The sequence below is a fragment of the Bos indicus genome, chromosome 28 (assembly GCF_029378745.1).
Source record: "Bos indicus isolate NIAB-ARS_2022 breed Sahiwal x Tharparkar chromosome 28, NIAB-ARS_B.indTharparkar_mat_pri_1.0, whole genome shotgun sequence".
NCBI lineage: Eukaryota > Metazoa > Chordata > Mammalia > Artiodactyla > Bovidae > Bos > Bos indicus.
In genome coordinates, this window is record NC_091787.1 from 34872985 (window position 1) to 34885374 (window position 12390).

General features: G+C 56.7%; 1 protein-coding gene across 3 annotated transcripts in view; it reads left to right on the top strand.

Annotated features, from left to right (window-relative positions):
* The first annotated feature begins 1027 nt into the window (after positions 1-1027).
* Positions 1028-12390, top strand: part of ZMIZ1 (zinc finger MIZ-type containing 1) — a 151037-nt gene continuing 139674 nt past the window's right edge. For all 3 annotated transcript variants that reach the window (XM_070782308.1, XM_070782310.1, XM_019953840.2), the window contains exon 1: positions 1028-1112. The gene's annotated coding sequence lies outside the window, so the exon portion shown is untranslated. The remainder of the gene's footprint in view (positions 1113-12390) is intronic.

Consider the following 12390-nt stretch of genomic DNA (forward strand, 5'->3'; position numbering starts at 1 on the left):
GCCCTGTGGGTGGGGAGGAGAGGGCAATATGGCTGGCCCATTGTGGAAATGGGGCAGGTGAACCCACTGCATTGGGGGGACAGAGTCTGGGGTCCTCATCCGCCCAGTGCCCCAGGGGATCCTTCCACTTCTGCCTTCTGCTCCCTCCACTCTGAACACCATTGTCTCTTGCCCAGACTCTAGGGGCAGCCTCCCCACTGGTTTCCCTGCCTCTTCCTGTCCCTTCTAAGCCCTTCTTCCTGGCATCCTTGGGGGATCTTCTCAAACTAGACCCAGGCTCACGCGGCTCAGCTGCTGAGACCCTCCCATCCACCCTTGCGATGGTCAGCCCTGCCTTCTGGCCCTCTCACCTCCCCACCTCCCTCCTCCACCACACCACCTTCTCTCAAGTACTCTGCTGAGCCAGGGTGTTTTCCCTATTTGGAGCCTTCACATATACTGTTCCCCATGCCTGGAACACTGTTCCATGCATCTTGGCCTGCCTCTCTCTGGCTCATCCTTCAACTTTACTTCCCCAAAGAGACAGCCCTGAACCTTGAGTCTATGCTGTGTCACCCTGGCAGATGCCACTTTTAATTATGTGTTGTTTGATTCTTTGCCTATTATGAGTCCCCACAAGGGCTGCTCTATGATCCTGTTTACAGCTCAGGGTGTTCGCTAAATGTTTCTTGAGTGAATGAATGGATATCAAGTGCGTTTGTCACCATAGGCCCTTAGATCCTCCCAGAAACCCTCGGAGAGATCCCTGTGATTCCATTTGCCGGGTGAGGAAACTGAAACCCGGAGCGGCCAGGAGCTTACCCACAGTCACACAGCCAGTAACTGGCAGCTGTGGGGTGTCGGGGGCCTTTTAGGGCCCCTTGGCATTAGGCCCCTTTTCCTCTCCATCCTTCAGATTCCCCATCTGTCCAGTGGAGATGATTTGATTTAGCCGACAGTGAACTTTCCAGCAGGTGGGTGGGGGTCTGTGGCCGCAGGTCAGTTCTGGGGTCCCTCCTGGGAGTGGTCCCTGACCACCCTTCTCATTGCAGGAGAATGGAGCTGGAGTGAGGCGGAGGAACCGCCAGCTGCTGACCGGCACGTGGGACGCTGGTGATTCACAGGTCACTGAGGTAGGTGTGCAGCCGGGCTGGTGGGGGCGGCTTGGCCTGGATGCTCGAGGAAGGGGCAGGAGGCGTGTCCTGAGTGGGGGAGGTGCTGGCCCCAGCGCCCTGGCCTTTGACTGCTGCACAGCCTGGGTGGGACTGGATGCAGCCCCCACCCCACCCCCACTGAGATCTCATTGCTCCTCAAAAGGACTTCTTGGGGCCTCTTAGGCCTAGCCTGTGTCTACAGTGGCTGCCCGGCAGGGGTGGGAGATGCACGCAGGAAGAGGGACGGTCTGACGTCCCCAACCTTAGCTCAGCAGCCCTGTCTGTACCACTCAGCCCCGTGGCACAGGGGCCTCATGTGCCAAGCAACATGGCAGCCACACAGCAAGAGGCGGGATGGGCAGAGAAGCCTGTTCACTGAGATGGGGGCCATGGCTGCCCCACCCTCTCTCTCCCACAGTCCCCTGAGCACCCACAAGTCTGGGGTCAAAGTGCCTGTATGCAAATCCTGGCCCTGCCTCTCATCCACCATGACCCTGTGTGGTTCCTTTGTGCCTCAGTTTACCTGCCTATGAAAGAGGGCTGGGCACCACGCCCCTGACCCCACATGTGCACCGGCGCAGCTGGACACAGCCAACGCTCAGGATCTGGCATTTCCCTTGCTTCTCGCACACCTCCATTCCCACCATCCCTCCTCCCTGAGGGCTCAACCATGCCAGGATGGACACCAAGTGGTCATTCAGCCTGATGAGGTGGTTTGGGCCCCCAGGGAGCTCCCGGAAGCAGCTGGAGCCCAAGGGTCCCAAGCTGAGCCTCCCAGGCCTGCCTCGGCCCCGACACCAGCGTGTCTCATCACAGAGTGGCTTTTCAGGGTTGATGACACTTGGCCCTGTGCCAGAGGGCCACCCATGTAATCCCTCTTTATTCGGTGGCTCCCAACCCAGAGATGAGAGGCTGTCTCAGAAATGCTGACTTGGGCCAGGACCCTTTGTCCCAAGGCTCTGGGGCCCAGCCAGGGGAGCTCGAGTCTTCGTCCTGGTGGGAGGCCTCGCCCGATGGTCTCCCCGCTGCTCTCAGCATCTCTCCTGAGACCCCAGTGCTCCCAGGTACCCACACTCAGACAAGCCCTGGGGATCCTCTGTGCTTCACTCAGGCGCTGGAACCAGGGAGCAGACTCTGATCTCCCTTCCTGCCATAGGAAATCCTGGCTTCCTCCTATCCTCCTCGTGACCTTGGGCGAGTCCTTTCACTTCCGTGAGAATTCTCATCTGAACGAGGATAATTATACCAACATTGCTGAGAGGGCTGTCAGGAGGATGCTTAGAAACCTGGAATATTCCAAGTGTTACAGCTGGGTGAGAGTCGGCTGTGGACCAGGCACTGTGCTCCATAAATGCATATTTCCCCACTCAGTAATCCCATGTGGAGGTGTGTTTAATGCCTCATTCTCTGGAGGCTCAGAGCAGTTAAGAAACCTACCGAGCTGTAAGTGGTGGAGTGGGGATTTGAACCAGGAGAGATACCTTAGAATTAAGCAGCCCACGATGCCTTAGAGATCAGGGGCAGAGCCACAGGGCAGGCCCAAGGTGGGTGCCCAGGAAACAACCCCATTTCTGCCGGGCGGCCTTTGTCCAGCCCTCCACGCCTGGTGGCCCTCTCAGGAGCCAGTGGGTGGCCCCTGAGGGCTGGTGGCCTGTCCCTCCCCACAGGACCTACCGGCAACTCGATCAGGCTAGGGGAGCCCATTGCTAATTGTGAGGTAACCTTTGAAATTCTCCTTCACGGTGGGTTCTCTTTTCGGATGTTTTTCAAGGTAATTCATTCCCTTTCCAGAAATTGCTGGTGGAGGAGCATTAGGCAGCTGGTAATTAATCATAGGAGCGGCTTGGAGTTTATTCTTTAAAAAAAAAAAAGGAGGAGGATAGAAAGCCTTGGTGGAAAAAAGAAAAGGAAAGAAAACCGTTCCAAGGCGAGGGTGGTAATCAATACCTCGGTGTCCTAGAAACGGCTGGGGATGGGGGTGGCAGACGTGCGGCCTTCTCCCGTCCTTCCCGGGGCTGGCAGATGGTCAGTGCCTGCAGCGTCACCAGTGAGGCTCTGCCTTTGACCTTCAGCCCCCAGTGTGACTCTAAGCAAGTCTCTGCTTCCCCCTGGTCTCACCTTTGACCTATAAAATGGGCGAAAGTCAAGTTGTCAGACTAGGAAGGAATTTTAAACGATCCGGGGCATATCCGAGTTCCCCAGCACATGGTCATTGCCTGGTCGATGGTTTATCAATTGAGTGCATAAATGAATGAATGATTTTCTTGGGTCTTTATTAGCAGTCATCAGTCAAGGAGGGGATCCTGTAGGACACTGATTCTCTGGTTCTGTTCTAATGTAGAGTGAAAGCCGGGGTGATTGGCTGGCTGTGTTACTTTCCAAGCCAATGATGAAAGGACAGTCTTGACTGAGACTCTGGCCAGCAGAGCTCAGGCCCCTCGGCGGCAACCTCACTGAGGTGTCCTCAAGTTCAACTTTCCAAGAGTCTGAGCTGTCTGGAGACTTTTTTTAAGCTGCTTTCTGAGGAGGTAGTGAGTTCCTCGTCACTAGAAACTATGCAAGCTGTGGCACTCAGGCAGCAGACTGAGGGGCTCAGAGCTTTCCTGAGTTTGGGGGAGAGCATGAGGCTCCCCAGGATGGACACCGAGGAAGCTGGACTGGCAGAGAGGAAAACCTCTCCCCCTGGAGCTCCTTCCCAGGGCCCCCAGCGGAGACTGAGAAAGGGGCTTGTCCACGCAGGACTCTGAAGCTTTGGAGCCTGTTCCCTGAAGGGACGGAAGGTGTGCTGGGGTGTGTGTGCCAGTGTGTGCCCCTGAACCGGTGTGAGGCGATGTGTGTGTGATTAGCTAGGCTACGTATGAGGGTGTGAAGTGTGTGAATATGTGTGAGTGTGCAAGAAAAGGAGAGTGCCCCCTGTGTGTGGGTGCCCCCACCCACGTGTGCGGCTCCCAGCAAGACCTTGGCACCTCAGGCCATTCCCGTACACGAGGCCTGGCTTCAGCCGCACATTCAGACTGGCCAGATGGGCCCTGCTGACCATGCCAATGCCTGAGTCTAGTCCTAAGAGTGGGTGGGTGCAGCCAGGCCCCCGGGGGGAGGCAGGGGTCTGCTTGGGTAGTCCTCTGAACAGCCTGACCAACTTGGCCCAGTGTTTTCACTTCTCTGCTTGGCCTGCAAATCCAGCTCATGTGTGTGTGTGTGTCTGTCTCTCTGTTTGCCCGCCCTCCGTGTCTTTGTCTTTCTGTCTGATTCTCTCTGTGCGGGCTCCCCTCCCCTGCCCAGCTCCCCTCTCTTCTCAGTGGCAGTCCCACAGCCCCATTGCCTCCCTCCCAGCTCTGCGTCATCACTTCCGTCATCCCAGGACTCCACAGAACCGAGACCTCCCAGGCTCCGAAGCGCCTACCTTTCCCCCTGTTTGCCCAACTCTGGCAACACACAGCTCCCTCCCACCTTTCTCTTCAGGGTATCCAAGGCAGCAGCCCACAGTCCCGCTGCTTGGAGGCTTTGAGCCATGTGTGATGAGTCCCCCCTCTCCTACCCGCTGGGGATGACCACCATCCCATCCCCATGGACCCTCACTGTGCCAGCCACTCGGGATGGAGCCTGGTCTCCTGGCTGAGATCTGCCCCCATGGCTGCCCCTCTGTGCCGTCCTGGGCATACGTCCTGGCCACAAGCTAGGGCAGGGGAGAGGGGGGAGGCCTGCGTCCACTAGCAGAGGCAGCTGGAAACCCAGCATTTCCCTCCAGCACTAATGAAATTCTTGCTATAATTAGAAGTGAGGTGTCCAGGAGCTGGCTGCCTGGCGGGAGCGGGTGTATGCTCATGAATAAATAAATTGTCCTTTTCCGAGGAGAGAAGGAGCCAGAGGGTGGGCTCCTGGAGAACTGCAGGCCTGGAGGGTATCTGTGACCTGTGAGGGGGGCGATGGGCGCTAGTGGTTTCCACTCATCTGGATGCCCTTAGCATCTTTCTGAGTCCCCATCCCTGGCCAGCCAGTCTTCCTGTAAGTGCCATCTGTGTGCCAGGCCGACTCAGCCTGGCATCAAGGCTGCCACCGTCTGGCCCCAGCCTCTTTCACGGCCACACCACACACTAGCTGCCGGCCAGCGTCCTGAGCTGCAGCTCCACTGTGCTGCCCCCTCCCCATCGTTACCACCTGTCGCCAGGCTGCACCTTTCCTCTGCGCTTGCTCCTGCCTCCAGAGCCCTTGGCCCTGTTGCTGTAGAGCTGGACCTTTTCGGAGCCTTCCTCAAGCTGCCCTTCCTCCCGCCCCCCCCCACCCGCCTAGGGATGGACATGGCCTGGTCCCCCGGGGACTTCAAGGCCTCCAGTCCTCAGAGGCCCTGGTTGTTTCCACCCTAAGCTCTCCACCCTCTCCTTCTGCTCTGATGCCCTGCAGGGTGCTCAGCAGACCGCTGGGCACATCATCTTTTATTTTGTATTCATTACATGTTGGGATAATAGCATATTGGATGTTTTATACTCTTTTCTCATGCTCAGTCTTCGAAGGCTGTTGTGTATCTAATGCGGAGAAGACGTTTCAGACTTCGGTGGTTAGTGGCCACGTGTGGTTCTTAGCTGCCGTAGTTGACCACGTGCAGCCTTGGTGACCCCGGTTTTCTGGTTCACACGGGGGGAAACTGAAGCAGGGGAAGGAAGTTTTGCAGATGAGAGTTTGCAAAGCCAGTGTGCTCTCTGTAAGACAAGGCTGCTGCCGTCCTGCTGTTCAGAAGAAAGAACTGGGCACGTCGCACTGGTCAGAAAGGTAAATCGAATCAGGCAAGACTGTAGCCCATACCCAAGTGACTGAACCTCAGTAAGGCTAGGGGAGAAATTATGAGGGTTCCATTCCCCCCAAAAGGGGTTCAGCAATTGTGAGCTTCCCCACCTCATCCCCAAACAGCCCCAGACTGAGGTGCCTCTCACAGGCTATGCCACAATAGGGGCCAGTCCCTGCCCCCGTCACCCCCAGCTTCTTTCCACCCTCTCTAGAAAACAGGGTTGGGGGTTGGAGCCCAGGAAGGGAGGACGCCCCTGTCGTCCACCCCCTCCCACATCATCCAGGATGCAGTCTGAATTGCAGAGGCGCCCAGCGGGTGTACCTGTGAACCCAGAGGTTCCCCACAGGGTCAGGAGACGGTGGAGCAGGGCCAGCTCCAGGCACAGGAGCTGGGAGAAGGGAGTTGTCTCCCTGGAGCCTGGCCCTGCCCCTGCCCACCCGGAGGGGCTCCAGCCCCACCGTCTGGAGCTGACTTTCCTCTTTGTCACCCACGGCCCTGGCAGCTGCACTTTGCTGCCTGCTCAGTTGACAGGTGCACTCTTGTTTGCCTCCACTCTGGTGCTGTGGCAGAAAGTCAGGAGTTTCAGGTGCTGGCTCATCCTCCCTCTGTGGGACCCCTGCCCCCTCCCTGCTGGAGTGAATGCCCCTTGGAGACTCAGGGAAGCTCTGAACCACGTCCACAAGGTCCTGGGATGCATGCTAAGTTGCTTCAGTCGAGTCCGACTCTGTGCAACCCCATGGATTGTAGCCCGCCAAGCTCCTCTGTCCATGGGATTTCCCAGGCAAAATTACTGGAGTGGGTTGCCATGCTCTCCTCCAGGGGATCTTCCCCACCCAGGGATCGAATCCGAGTCCTTTTGTCTCCCATATTAGCAGGCAGGTTCTTTACCACTAGCGCCACCTGGGAAGCCCAAGGTCCTGGTATGCCAGTGCTAAACGGCAGCAGGAAGCCAGCAGGCACCGGGGCTGTGTGCCCTCAGCTTCCTCGGGAGATGGCAAGGAGGTTTTGTCCGGCGTGCCGGTTTTGAATGTGTTGGGCAGGCTGTGTCAAGGACTCTGAGGCTGTGCCCAGGTTGTGAGGAATAGTATCGTGCGCTGCTTGGTGCACATGCGCCCTTTCAGCCCCGGCTCCCTGACCATCGCGTCTATTTGTCAGATGTGTCCACTCTGAGCCATGGCCAGTGGGGGTGTGGGGAGGAGGCAGTCACCTCAGTGTGGTCCCACAGCTGTCGGTCTGCCGTGGCTGCTGTGTGGACGGAGCTCAGGGAAACTTCTAGAGTCCCCAGGTTATGAGGACCACAGAACGCCCCTAGAGAGCTGACTGGGGAGCACCAGCCCCTGTCTGCCATACTCCTCTGGTTACTGGAGAGCAGGGGGCGTGCGGGAGCCCCTCCCTGTCTCCCCTGTCTCCCCTGTCAAGTGCTCGTCGCCCTTCTTCACTTCCAGTTCGGGAAGTGGCGCGTGTTGCCTCACACTGTTTGGGACCCTTCGTTGCCATCCTGAGGCGTCCTTGGGGGCCTGTTTCAGTTCGTGTGGGAGCATCTCTGCTTCGTAGCCTCCGTGGAATGCTCCCCGGTGCCTCTCCGTCTGGCCCACGCTTCGGTCGGTGGACGGTCTAGCATGGGACAGCCCTCTCCAGGTGGTCCCTGCTGCGCTCCCTTCCCCACCCGAGTCATCCCCCACCCTTGTCACTGTCTGGCTGAGCTAACCCCCTTCACCCCCCTGTTCCCACCCCCAACAAATGCCCTCAGCTGAGGCCCCTAGTTGTCCCCTGCCTGGCAGCTCTGATGACTGAGCCAAGAGGACTGTAGTGAACTAGAACCTGGAAATAATCTGGACCATTTTCCTTATGTGTGGAAGAAACACAAGGAACACTCTTGCACCCTTTATCCAGCTTATTTTCTCCCCAGTCACAGCTCCAGGAAGGTTGTTCAAGGTTATCCCTGCCTGCCAAGATCCTCCAGTGGCTGCTTGCCCACCTCTGCTGCTGGAGAGCTCACCACCCGTGGGCCGACTGGTGTCTGTGCATACAGCACACAGTAGGACGTGCACCTAAGCAGGACAGACACGTGGAAAGTCGCTCAGCCGTGTCCGACTCTTTGCAACCCTATGGACTGTAGCCCGCCAGGCTTCTCTGTCCATGGGATTCTCCAGGCTGACTACTGGAGTGGGTTGCCATTTCCTTCTCCAGGGGATCTTCCCAACCCAGGGGTGAAACCTGAGTCTCTTATGTCTCCTGCCCTGGCAGGCAGGTTCTTTACCACTAGCACCACCTGGGACAGACACTTTGGGGCTCAAATCCCTGCTCTACCTGATCAAGTGGGTGAGTCTAGACAAGTTACTTTGTCACTGGTTCCCTCTGTTTCCTCATCTATAAGTGGGGAGAAACCCACTCGCCTGCAGGGATGCTGCGGGGCTGGAATGCAGCAATGGCAGGCTTCCCTGTTGACTGTAAATAGATGCCCTGAGAGAGATGCCCCCACCCCTCAGCACTGGACCATCTGCTTGAGGTTGGCGCCTGTTAGATGCAGGACCTAGATACTTCCCTTCTCCAGCGATGCTGGCCTTCTGAGTCCTCTCTGGAGCTCTGGGGTGGGAACTGTCAGGATGACACTTCAATATGGCTCTTCTCCAAAGCACCAACACACACAGGCCAGGGGGCACTTGTTTAAATGCCTGTTCTTAGGCCTCTCTCTTGGAGTCTGATTCTGTGAGTTAGAGTTGGGTTTTGGACTCTGAATTTCTAACCAATAACCCATATAACACCTGCAGTCAGGCCAGTCTGGAACACACGGATGCTGGTCACAGGAAGCTGGCCAAGAGGTAAGGCCGTGGACAGTATCACAGCCTCACTGGGTGGACTTGGACAAGCCCTGTCCCTGTGTGTGGCTGTTTTCTCATGAATAAACCCGGGGTTTAGATGATCTGTAAAGGCTCTTCCTGCTCTTAAAAACCCTGTGATAATCAGAAGGACATTTCCTGGTGTCCCGTCTGCCAGGCTCCCAAGTCACATCTGTGAGTTTCAGCCCCATTCCTTCTGGCCACAGAGCGTTCAGGGCAGCAGCCACCCGCCAGCCCCAGAGCCCTAGGGACAGAAAAGCTGTTCCCTGGGTTCGATGGGCCATTTAGTGGCGATTCCCCTGGGCCTTGCAGGAGGCCTTAGATCAAGAGGCATCTGCAGATCTGAACTCTCTTCCCTGAGCTGAACTAGCCCCTTAGCCTGGTCCTGGCTGAGCGAGGCAGGGGAATGGGGTTGTCTGGCTCCTCTGAGGGACCTTGGCGCTTTATTAGTTAACCCACATGGATACCTGGAATGTCAGTACTAGAAGAAGGGCCCTGTGGAACCCTTTCTTTTTTATAGCTGGGGAAACTGAGGCCCCGGGTGGAACATGCCTGGCCAGGGAGAAGAGGGAAGCAGGTGCAGAACCAAGCCTCTTGGCTTGTGGTCTGGTCTCTGGGCCACACCAAGCCACCCACCACCCCTCTCCTTAAAAAGTCCATCTGAGATGGGTAGGCCTGCCAGGCTTGAGCCCTAAATCAGCTCCTGGGAAGAGATGAGGGCTGTCTTAGGACAGGGACCAGGGAGCTAGCTGCTCCAAACATTGGGCCCTTTTGGAACCACACTGCTATACTGAAACAACCACCCCCGCTCTGCCCCAAGTCTTCCTGCCCCAGCCAAGGACGCCCTGTGGAAGGTTTCCAGGAATATCCACGCAGAGGGCACCGTGCTCCAGAAACGACAAGGCTCTCCATCCCAGATTCCCTCCCATTTTCCACTCACTGGCGCTCTGGAGAATTAATAAGGAGAGGTGAAAAACCAGCCCTTGCTCTAATAAGACCTCGTTTGAGTTGGCTGGGCCCTGGCAGGTGGCAGAGGAGGAATTATTCCCCCCCAAGGCCTTCACCCCCTGTCTGGGATGATGTCAGAACTGGGGCTCAGGGTCTGGGCTATGATCCTTTGACCGCTGCCATCCTGCTCGCATCACCAGTCCTGGTGTGGGCTGGGGCCGGTGGCTCTGTCCCTCCCTGGGCCCAGAGCCCGGCCGGGTCCTTGGTTCACGCCAGCACCTGGCAGAGGGCCCTTGCACAGGCTGGTCCTCCCCGCAGCTCTCCATCTGCAGTCAGTAAGCACTGCACCTACTCCTTGTGTGGGTCTGTGCCTAGCTGCTGGGGTGATAAGGAAGCAGAAGACCCCGTGGCAGCCCTCAGGTGGCCCACGGTCTAGGCCAAGACACACATGCAGAGGACAAATGAATGCTATCCAGTGCCTCTGGCACCAGAAGGGCTTATTGCTGAGTAAGGGTTCTGGAAGACTCCCTGGAGGAGGCTGAATGGAGTCAATAGATGGTCAAAGGCTTTCAAGGATTTCAGGTAGGGCTGGGGTGAGGCAGGAAAAGCCATACCCTTAGGTTGTGTGTGGTCCAAAGCAGGACCCTAGATAGATAGATGCCTGTGTGTGAGTGTGCTTGTGCCTGGAGTTGGGGGAGGTGACATTTGTACCAGTGCCCAGCATACAGGCCCACAGACAGTCTACCACACCCAGGCCCTCTCCTGCCTCGGGAGGCAGCAGGGAGGCCCGTTGGATGGAGTAGGGCTGTGGCTCTGCTGTGTGCTCAGGCCTGGCACTGTGTGCTCAGGCCTGGCACTGTGTGCTCAGGACTGTGCACCCATTAAGTGGGTGAGCAGCACAGAGTAGCTGTCCTTTGAGGGTTGTGGAAAGGAACACATAGTAGGTGCTCAGTAGATGTAGATTGAATGAAGGCTACATGATGCACACTCGAGCATCAGCCTAGTGACTGAGAACCCAGGTCAGGAGGCAGCAGGGACAGAGAGGTGGGGGCACAGCCGGGGGACAGGGAGCAGAGCCTGGAGCAGCCCAGCAGAATTCCTTAGCATCCTGGATAGCTGGTGCCCACCAAGGGCTCGCTCTGGGACCTGCCCAAGTGGAGATGTGGTGGGTGAAGACCCTCGGGGCCTAGCTGCAGGGCAGGGGGAGCCTCCCTGGGGTGCCCCTGTACATGGTGTTCAGTGCACGCCCCAGAGCAGAGGACAATGACTGCATGCCACACCTCTGTTGCTAAAAAGCAAAGAACAACCAAGCCATGGGGCCCTGTGACAGCAATAATAAGGACAGTGTCACAGGCGAGGCAGCATCTCCGTTGATCCCAACACCGTCTTGTGAAGTGTCATCTCCATGTTGGGGATGGGGAAACTGAGGCAGGGGGAGGCCAGGAAAACAGTCAGTCTCCAAGTGGCAGAGCCAGGGTGGGGCTCGTGTTGTCTGACCCTCCTGGACTCCACCCTGTCCTGCCTCCCCGGGCTCACCCCTATCAGCCCTTACTGTCCCTGTGGTTCCCAAAGCCTCTGGAGCATCTTTTTGGACACAAAGAAGAAGGAGGGTGCAAACTCTTCGAGAGATCGTTTGAAGTCTTTCATTATCGATCTTTGCACAGGTCCTTCCGGCACCTTCCCAGCTCCGTGGGAAGATGAACGCCCAGCGGTTAGAGAATGGGCCCTTCCCCTGAATCAGTCTTTTGTAACGGAAATAATTTATCTGCCAGCCTTTGGTGCCCGGCAGTTTGATAATTCAGGTGTTGAAATGGTAATGACCACGGGGCCAGCCTGGGGAAGAGGCTAGTGAGTCAGATGGGAGATTCAATAGGAATTAAAGGCATTTAATCTCAATGCAATATGATTTTCTCAAACATGCCGCCTCTGCACCAAGAATGAGCTAACTGGAAACACCACGATGTCTCCAGCGGGGGCTGATGCTGGGCTTTCTGAAAAGCCAGTGGCACCGGGCCTGCCTGGCTCCCCCAGAGAGGGCCTGGGCCATGGAGCTTCTGAGAAGTGGCTGTGAGTGTGGAAAAGGACACAAAGAATCAGGGAGTAGTCAGAAAATCCCTCAGGCCCCAAGGACAACTCTGCTGGTTTTTTAAAAAATATTAATATGCATAATTTTATTTATTTATTTTTTTGGCTGTGTTGGTTTTCATTGCTGCACAGGCTTGTCTCTAGTTCTGGTGAGGGGGGCCACCCTCTAGGTGTGGGGCACGGGCTTCTCATTGGGGTGTCCTCTCTTGCTGCTCAGCACGGGCTCCAGGGCATACGGGCTTCAGTACTTGCTGCTCCTGGGCTTGAGAGCACAGGCTCAGTAGTTGTGGCGAACCAGCTTACTTGCTCCGTGGCATGTGGGATCCGCCTGGACCAGGGATAGAACCCACGTCTCCTATATTGGCAGGCAGATTCTTTACCACTGAAGCCCCAAGCCACTGCTTTTTTTAGGGGCTGAGAAGGGGATCTCTTGGAGAGTAATAAGGAGAAATTTTAAGAATAGACTTTGATCAGCAAAAAGAGCTAGTGACTTGCCCAGGGTCACCCAAACAGGACTTAAGTCCTTGTCCTTGCTGTTAATCATGATGGTATATTGTTCTCTGTGTGTGTGTGTGCGCATTGGGGGAGTCTTAATGACAGC